This window comes from Pelobates fuscus, chromosome 3, assembly GCF_036172605.1.
Source record: "Pelobates fuscus isolate aPelFus1 chromosome 3, aPelFus1.pri, whole genome shotgun sequence".
NCBI classification, from domain to species: Eukaryota; Metazoa; Chordata; class Amphibia; order Anura; family Pelobatidae; genus Pelobates; species Pelobates fuscus.
The window spans coordinates 151,617,163-151,627,003 of NC_086319.1; the positions used below are offsets into that span (position 1 = coordinate 151,617,163).

Below are 9,841 nucleotides of genomic sequence, written 5' to 3' on the forward strand. Positions count from 1 at the left end.
GTCCAAATAGCTGAATTACTGAAGTTCTGAATTGCCGAAGTTGCGAAATTGCCAAAGCAGGATATTACTGAAGTACTAATATACCTACCCAGTGGAAGAATGAAGAATGTTACACTGTATACAAGTTTAAATCAAATGTATACAAACATAGCCAGGATTCAGCTGTAAGCATTTGCAACACTTACAACAATCAAGTAACACACATTCATATAAAATGTAAGTTACTTAGCCAGTCAATGGAATGACAGGAATGAATAAGTAGATAACTTCCTAATTCCCACGGTATTAGGGAGCTATCTACTAAAAGACTGAAAGACCTAAATTGGTCTTTCAGCCAAATTTACTATACCGAGAGTAGGGGCATGTCTATTAAACAATGAGCAGCCTGTGGTTGCTCACTGTAAAAAAGAAACAAAAAAAAACACAGTGTCCCTCCTCCCAAGCCCCCACCCATGCTGCGTGAGTGGGGGCTTCTAACATGAAGGGGGAACCTATTGTCCCCCCCCCCGGCCCCCACCCCTGAGCAGCGGGTGGGGGCCCTAAAGAAGAACAAGGGGGGGACCTATTGCCCTCCACCCCGCCCCCACTCCTGAGTGAAGGGTAGGGGCCCTAAGTTAGAATAAGGGACATAATTGTTCTCCCCCCTGGCCCACAGCCATGAGCGGTGGGGGCCCTAAATTAGAATAGGGGGGAAACCTATTGTCCCCAAACCCCTAGTCACCCCCCTCCCACAAAAAATCATTAACCTCTACCTACCCCCCCTCACCCTAAAAATAATGAGGGGGGGACCAATAACTAAGTACCTGTAAAAAAAAAAAAACACGTACCATTTGATGTCTTTGAGTAATAGATAACAGAATATAGCAGTAGGGCTCACATGAGCCATGGCAAAAAGAAGCCTCTTTTTTTTTGTTTCGAGTCAAGTATAAAAGAACAGTGCATGTGCGGTACACAAACAGTTAAGAACATTGGAGGATAATATGCACTATATGTGAGGCGACAGGCATGTCTTCATACATGGTAAAGGACAGTGTTGAAAAGAAGGGAAAAAACATAGTAAGTATGCATGCATGGGTACATGATGATTAGGTAGGGGCTACCCCTTACGTTAAAACCTCTAAAAGCATATTTGTTGATTATACTATTGGTGGTAGCAGGATTAGGTTACAGCTCCAGGGCCAGATTTATACTAATAACTGAGTGTGGAGAAGGTAGAGACAGGTAGACAGGTAAAGAACAACGTGGGAACAGGAAAAAAAACAACAAAAAAACAAAACAAAAACAAGAGCAAAAATAAGATGCTTGTTAACCTCGCTCACTGAATGGGAAGGCAGTGCAGCATGCTCCCAGAACTAGAATATCTAAACGGGCAGGGGCTGCTTGTTAGTCGCTCATTCAGCCAATACCCCTAGCACACTCACAAAGTCCAGGCAAGTATAAGAGCTGATAGAAACCTCTCTGGGTTCTGCTGATTGCCCCATCTCTCCAACTCCTGTGGCTCCATATCTGTCCCCGTTCAATGCGGTAAAGTCCTCGAGACTTTAGGGGACTGTGCATTTCGCGGGTACGCTTCACCCTTGGCGCCCGTTTGATTCTTCTAGGGTTCCTTCTCAGGGGTTGTTTCCCAACCGGAGCTTTGCGTGCAGGCGGCACCACTGGCATCCGCAGTGCTGGGTGCCGTCTCCTTGCCAAGCGTCGCCTGGGCGGTCCCGCGCGGCTCGCAGCCCTCCGTGCGCCTGGCTGGAACCTGTGGGCCAGGGCCCTCTGCTCTCTCCGCCTGTGTGTGTAAGCTTGGGATATCTGTCCCCTTATTGGAATACCCCCACATTTTGTCTTGCTGTGTTTGCTGTCGCCTACAGGTGGTTCTTGTGCCCTTCCTGTGCGCCATGCTCTGTCTGCTAGTTTTGCCCAGAACCTGTTGAAGATCGCCTTGAGTGTGTCAGTCGCTTTACTTGTAGGACTATCCACCTTGAGTTGCGATGCTTCCATTCCACGTGTAGTGGAGTTAGGCATGTCCACCATCTTGGGTATCGCCGCTTCTGCTCCGCTTGAGATTTCATCGGCTGCTGCTGATATGGTTAAGGTTGTGGCTTCCCATTCTGGCGGGAACCGGGATATCCCCCACCGGTCCGCAGGGGGGGGGGAGGCGATGTGTGAGTGCCCTTTCTTCAGCCTGAGAACCGGGAGAGCAGCCGTCTCTCCGCGGCTCCCACCCGTGCAGGCCGCAGGCCGTGATGCGGAAGGTACAGTGGCGGGGAGGATGCAGCATCCCCTCCTGGACAAGTAGATAGTTGTCTACGTCCGGCACGATCCGGTGGTCGGGCGTTATGCCCAGAATTAGGGCTTCGGATGCGGGAGCTCTCGCCATGCACGTCTGGCTCGCTCGGCAGGTAAGCCCCGCCCCCTCATTTGATGTCTTCTTTTTTCTAAAATCTTCTTTTTTCAGCCCTAAAAAATGGCCAAATAAAAATCCATAATAACTGTCGCACTTTGAAAAAGTTTTTGACTCATAACAACACTCTGATTGGTTAATTAAAAGTAACCAATCAGAGAGTTATGAGTCAAATTACACAGCGTGGGAAAATTCCAAAGAACTTTCCCACGCTGTGTAAAATGACACACAGAGCACTCTGATTGTCTGGATTTCAAGCTAACCAATCAGAGTGCTGTGACAGATGAATGTAGAGACTTACCTGTCAGTCTCTTCATTTACTTGTCAGAGCACTCTGATTGGATGGCTTAAACCAACCACAGTGCTCTGAGTCTAATTGCAGGGCGGGGCAAGGCCTTATAAGCCTTCCCCCGCCCTGCAGGGCTCTGTCTGCGTGGAGCCCTCCATGGGTGAAGATGGATTAAAATAAAAAAATACCAGCATTTGTATTGCCAGTATGACTGCAATATCAGCACCGGCCAGGCAGCCTCAAATACCGGCTATGCCAATAAATAAAATAACTGCCAGGTGGAAACCCTAAGAGTAATTTTTCTCTTAAAATCAATAGGCCTATTTCATGGGCATGGGCCTGGAGCTACAGCTCCATCAGCCCCTATGTTAATCAGCAGGGGGTGACAACCATGACGGTTGTCACGGGCCTGGCAGCCCTGGGGGGCCCGGCTGGGTATTTGGCTCATGTATTTAATGGTAAGTGCACTCTGTTTTTGTAAGGACATGCATTGATAAAGGGGATAACCCGAAACGTTTGTACCTTATGTCCTTGGTAATAAATCTTTTTGTAGCACTTGGTGTGCACATTTGCAAATTGTTTGCGCTGCCCTCATTTTTTTTATTTTTATGTACCGTATGTATGCCAGTATGTGTGTATGTATGTATGCTAGTATGTGTGTGTGTGTGTGTGTGTGTATGTATGAATGTATGTGTGCCAGTATGTGTATATATGAATGTATGTATGTCAGTATGTATCTGTATGTCAGTATGTATGTCTGCATGTATATGTGTGTGTGTGTGTCAGTATCTCCCTATGCATGTGTGTATGTCTGTTTCAGTATTTGTATCTGTTAGTATATGTGTATCTTTTTGTGTGTGTATTCCTGTGGGCGGAACTTGGAGGCGGACCCTGTGGGCGGCCTTGAAGGGGGGCCCAGACCTTGAGCTGTGTTTGGGGCCGAAAAATTTCTGATGGCGGCCCTGTTAATCCTTCCCTGTGTGCGTGTGCATAAATGTCTGTTTGTGTATGAGTATGTATGTGTGAGTCTGTGTGTGTTTGTGTCCATGTGTGCTTGCATATCAATGTGTCTGTCTGTTTATTATTAAATTCTTTATTTTTGTGGGTTCAACATGAGGATAACATTGCCACATGTGTTCGGCATTACAATGTAAATATAACATAAATCATAACAACAATTTTGACACATATATGAGTAGATACCCAATTTAAATTGTTTTAGGAAAACTAATCAGCCCACTCTCATCCAGTCTAGCAGGGTATCAAGCATAAGCTGGGGGGCGCATATGTGCAGCAGGCAGTGCCCATAGGCTTAGTAGTAAGTTGCTGCATTTATAACAGACATAAGGCACATCTGTGTGGGTAATTAACTGGTATAAAACCTTCTGTAGCTTGGCTCTGTGTTAGATTTGTTCCATTGCTGGGTAGGAAGGCCTAGGTCGCTTGCTGAGTGTATAAAAAAGGGCCTGCGTCAAACTGGAAATCAGCTTTGCACACTCAAGAATATAGATAAGGAGGGGGGGAGGGGGACTTAACAGATCCAGTGGTGTAAGCCGCTTACAGATCCAGTGGTGAAAGATTACAGAAACATATGGAACATTTAGAACTCTAGCGGACTGCAACAGGCAAAGATATATGCTCAACTACAACAGTATCAGGCGGGTAGAGCAGCTGTTTTCGAGACCTCTCCTCTGGGCACATAGGGGGTAATTTCTGCAACAGTCCAAGATGGACGAGCTGTCTCCTGTGCCGTCAACGCTGGTAGGCCAAGTGCCTGAAGGAAAGCTGGTACTTCAGAGGCGTGTGATAGCTGGTATGTCTTGCCTGCCTTGTCCGCCTGAAATGTGGGCCCCACTTGTAGGGGATGGCTTACTCACGGAGTACAAATACAAAGAAACTAGTCCTGCGCTCAAACTCCCATTACTCCTGGGCGGCAGCAACGACCATAGTACACATCAGCCAAAATACATATAGTCAAAACAAAAGAAAAAAAGTTACCTGCGCTCTTTCCACATCCTTATGTATTTTTAAACAAATGGAGGTTTTTAGTTACCTCCAATGACCATGAGAGGGTATGCCCACCTGTCACATCAATGCAGACCTCTTAGGTGGGTCCTAACTCTAATCATTCGCCTTGCTTCTTTGAGCTTCTGGCAAAAATATCTCTAATGAGACAGAATACATAAGGATTTTTTTCTTTGGTTTTTACTATATGTATTTTGGCTGATGTGTACTATGGTCATTGCTGCCACCCAGGAGTAATGGGAGTTTGAGCGCAGGACTAGTTTCTTCGTATTTGTATTCACTTTTGAGAGCCTCTTGTGGCCCCCAGGCGTATTACAAATTTAATCAGCACATCACAAGCTCCTTTTGCCCTGGTGAGTCTGAAGCAAGAGTCAATCATCACCTGCTTGGCTTGGAGCGGTGTCAATAAGGTGGCTATGAGCCTCCAGCAGAAATGTGGCAGTTTGGTGCCATAGATTGTCTTAGGTATGCCTTGGACCCTCAGGTTTCTTGCCTTGGTCCTGTCTTCCATGCTGGCGAGTTGTGCTTGCTGATCGAGACATTGCTGTCATAGGGAGCAGAGTGCAGCGTCAGTGGCATTTTGCACCAGTCTGGTGGCTCCCATGCCTTCCTCCACCGCTGCCACCCGGTTGGTGAGTGTGGCCACGTCCTCCCACACCAGTGCCATGTCCACTTGGAACATGGACTTAATGTCCTGCATCAGAGCCTAAATATAGGCCCTGGTGGAGGGTGCTGAGTCTCCCATGTCCAGAGGCCCCTGGGGCATTTGTCTTGCCTGGGCAGAGGTGCTATCCTTGTTGGAGGACTGCGAGGTGTAGGCCTCAGGCGCCATCTTGGGGATTTCAGGCCGCGACGAGAAAAGCTCCTATATCTCCAAAGCCCGATTCCGGATCTGCGCGCTTTTTTATATTCTTCTTCCCCATGGTGCAGGGAGCCCAGGGGTCATCTTCGAAGTTCAGTGAGGCAGTGTACAGCGGCTCAGATCAGATAATTCCGGGTAAACGCTCGGAGCTGCAGCAGTGTGTGTCCAACTTGCTTGGGCACTGGCTCCACACCCTTTTTGTCTGTTTATATGTGCCCATGTATGTATATGAACATATGTGTGTAACTGAAAGGAAGTATGTTTGAATATTTGTGTGTATATGAATGTCAGCATGTGTATGTAATTGCCCTAAAACGGGTTTGGGTTGGTGCTGTAATCCATTTCAGCCCTGTGTACCATGTAACGTAAATACACCACTGAGGTCAAAGCATATTGTGAGCACCCCTGCCACTTCAAGGCAAATCTCCTAGGGGAGTCCTACACTTACAATTCACCTTGCTTCCTTCAGATTTTTTTTTTACCTGAAGTTGAAAGAAGCAAGGTGCATTGTTAGTGTAGGACTCCCCTAAGAGGTTTGCCTGGGAGTTAACATCTAATGGCCATTGGAGTGGTACTAAAACCTCCATGTATGTAAATGTGCATAGGGATTTGGGATTATTATTTTATTGTTATTATTTTATTATTTATATAGCGCCAGCAAATTCTGTAGCACTGTACAATGGGATAGTGTGCAAGTAACAATTTTCTTTGGGTTTTATATAAAAATATATATTTTGCATAAACCATACCATCTAGATCTACATTTAAAGGGAGACTATAGAGCCAGGAAAACAAAAATGGTTGAAAAACGCTGCTCTAAGCAATGTTTCAAGAGTATGTAAATCTTGGAATTATTCACACTAAACAGATAAACTGTTTAAGCAATGTGCACTATATTAACCAGTATATACCATAGATTAAATTATTATTGCCACTTTGAACAATCATTGGCCAACAGGGAATCATTAACTCTGTTAATAGTAAATGTATTAGTTAACCATTTCAGGAGAGGGCTGGCTTTCAAACATATAGTAAAGATTCTGGTTGATCATGGAAAAGTAAAGATTGTAATCTTTATGACTGATAAAGGATAAACGAGTAAGGATTAATCATATAGCGAAGAAAAGTTAATAATATATTGGTTCTCTAACGTCACTCTATGATTGCAATTTATCTTTCATTATCCAAGTCAAATTGTTTGCAAATGTATAGCTTAAGGCATAATCTCCTATGTTTTAGCCAAAATACCTAACCCTATAACACCCTCCCTAACCCAACATCCCCCTTGAAATGAATAACACGACAATATGCTGGGAGGTAAAGCCATTGCTGGCCACATTTATTGAATACGTCACCATGGCATCATGGCAGAAAAACCATTCAAACAAATGGTAAAATATAAATAATAACCAAATTTAGCTAAGGTGGCGGCACTGAGTGCTAAACTCCTCAGTCCTCAAGAGGATGCGGCTTAACCTAATCCTGCAGCGGAGCACCCGTTGCATCCTCCCAAGCAGAGGCATAAGGACAGCAAGGAAGAATCTCCGGTATGGCCACCTTAAACGCAGACTGCAGGCAGGGCCGGTGCAAGGATTTTTGCCGCCCTAGGCAAAAGTAAAGTTTGCCGCCCCCCCCCCCCATATGACATCACAATGCCCCATGTTAACCCCTTAAGACCGGAGGGCGTACTATTACGTCCTTTTAAAAGCGGCTCTAAACGCCGCCGGACGTAATAGTACGCCCTCCGGTTTTTAGTAACTTACCCGGTCGCTGGCGGTCCCACGCCGGCGATCGCGGTTCGGGGGACTCCCAGGGAGCCCCCCGCGGCACGTCCGCCCTCCAGGAGCCCTCCCGGCCATGTGAGAGTGAGGTCCTTGCGAGGACCTCACAATCACATGGCCGGTATAGCTGCCTGCTGCATTGCCAGCAGGGGGACCAACTGTAATGACAGTTGGTCCCCCTGCTGGCTGAAAATCAAATAATAAAATGTTAAAACAGTGTAAAAAAAAAAAAAATTATATACTTAGATCATATATATATATTATATATATATGATCTAAGTATATATATACACATATACACACATACACATACACCGTCTAGGTGTATTTTAATATTAATATATATATAATTATATATATATATTAATATCAAATTACACGTAGACTGATACTGATTAAATATATATATAATTATTGTTATATATATATTTATAAATAATATAAAAAAAATTAATATGTAAATACGTAAAAAAATTAAATAAAAAAAATAATTAAAAATAAAATATTAAAAAATATATAGATGTGTTTTATTTCGTTCTAACTGTATTCTGATATTAATATATATATATTTATATCAAAATACACTTATAACGAAATAATATATATATCTATATACATAAATATATACGTATATATCACTATATATATACCTATATATAAATAAAAATATTAAAAAAAATATATATATATATATACGTATATATACACATATGTATATATATACATATATTAATTCTACACATATATTTATGTAATAATTTTACATAATTAGGTATCCTAATTAATTACAATTAGCGGGACCTGCCTGACCACCCATGCCGAAAGTATAGGGAATTTAATTTGCTAGCACTATATTTAACCCTATAACTTTCCAAGACACCATAAAACCTGTACATGGGGGGTACTGTTTTACTCGGGAGACATCGCTGAACACAAATATTTGTGTTTCAAAACCGTAAAATGTATTACAACCATGATATCGCCAGTAAAAGTGACGTTTTTTGCATTTTTCACGCACAAACAGCACTTACAGGGACGATATTATTGCTGCAATACTTTTTACTGTTTTGAAACACAAATATTTGTGTTCAGCGAAGTCTCCTGAGTACAACAGTACCCCTCATGTACAGGTTTTATGGTGTTTTCAAAAATTACAGCGTCAAATATAAGGCTTGTGTTTCATTTTTTTCACATTAAAATTCGCCAGATTGCTTACGTTGCCTTTATGACCCTATGGTAGCCCAAGAATGAAAATTACCCCTATGATGGCATACCATTTGCAATAGTAGACAACCAAAGGTATTGCAAATGGGGTATGTCCAGTCTTTTTTAGTAGCCACTTAGTCACAAACACTGGCCAAAATTGGCGTTTTTTGCATTTTTCACACACAAACAAATACAAACGCTAACTTTGGCCAGTGTTTGTGACCAAATGGCTACTAAAAAAGACTGGACATCGCTTATTTGCAATACCTTGGGTCGTCTACTATTGCAAATGGTATGCCATTATGGGTGTAAATTTATTTCCTGGGCTACTATACAGTCTCAAAGGCAACGTAACCAATCTGTCGAATTTCAATTTCAAATGTAACACGCTATATTTGACCCTGTAACTTCCCAAAACACCATAAAACCTGTACATAGGGGGTACTGTTTTACACGTGAGACTTTGCTGAATACAAATATGTGTATTTTATTGCAGTAAAAGCAAACAGTATTATGACATTGACAGTTAAAATGTCATGAAGAACAAAAAAAATAAAAAAAAATCTTATTTTCTCCCATTTTTTTCATATTAAATTATGTTTCATAGCTAAATATTTGATATTAAATGAAAGCCCTGTTTCCCCTGAATAAAATGATATATAATAAGGGGGGGTGCATTTAATATGAAAGAGGTGAATTACGGTTGGACAGACATATAGCGCAAATGCCAGGTTTTGTTTACGTTTTGTTTCGTTCACAACTTGTACATTTGGCTGCGGTGTTAAGGGGTTAACTAACGCAAGTGCTGCAGTGACGCCGTGTTTACATTAAAAGGCCTGCAGGGACAGGCTATAGACACCAGAACCACTACATTAAGCTGCAGTGGTTCTGGGGACTAAAGTGTCCCTTTAATGTGAGGTAAATTAGAGATTAGTGCCACGAATAATATACTAGATTGCCTACTTACAATCAGATGAGGATGGTGATGGGCTCTAGCTGCAGGCTGGCTCCACTCGTCTGGTGTAGAACAGGCTCTCTGGAGGCTGTTTGTGTTCTGGGAGAACGGAAAGCAGCTCCATTTTTTTAAAGGCCCTTTACACAGCTCATGGTCTGGGCCCCAGGGTCCCATGTTCTACCAAATAGTTTGTTCACAGGAGTAGGGGATGTCCTGATATGTGTGTAAGGAATGCATTGTGTGAATCTGTGTTTGTATGTGTAAGGGCTGCAATGTGTGTTTCTGTGTATGTACGGGATGCAGTGTGTGCGTCTGTAAGGGGTGCATTGAG

The 9,841-nt window shown here is 43.1% G+C and overlaps 1 non-coding gene across 1 annotated transcript; it reads right to left on the reverse strand.

Moving 5' to 3' along the window:
- Window positions 1–425: 425 nt before the first annotated feature.
- On the reverse strand, window positions 426–561 carry LOC134603904 (small Cajal body-specific RNA 11). Its single transcript, XR_010090642.1, has one exon. It is a non-coding gene; the product is annotated as a small Cajal body-specific RNA 11 (non-coding RNA).
- Between the last annotated feature and the right edge of the window lie 9,280 nt (window positions 562–9,841).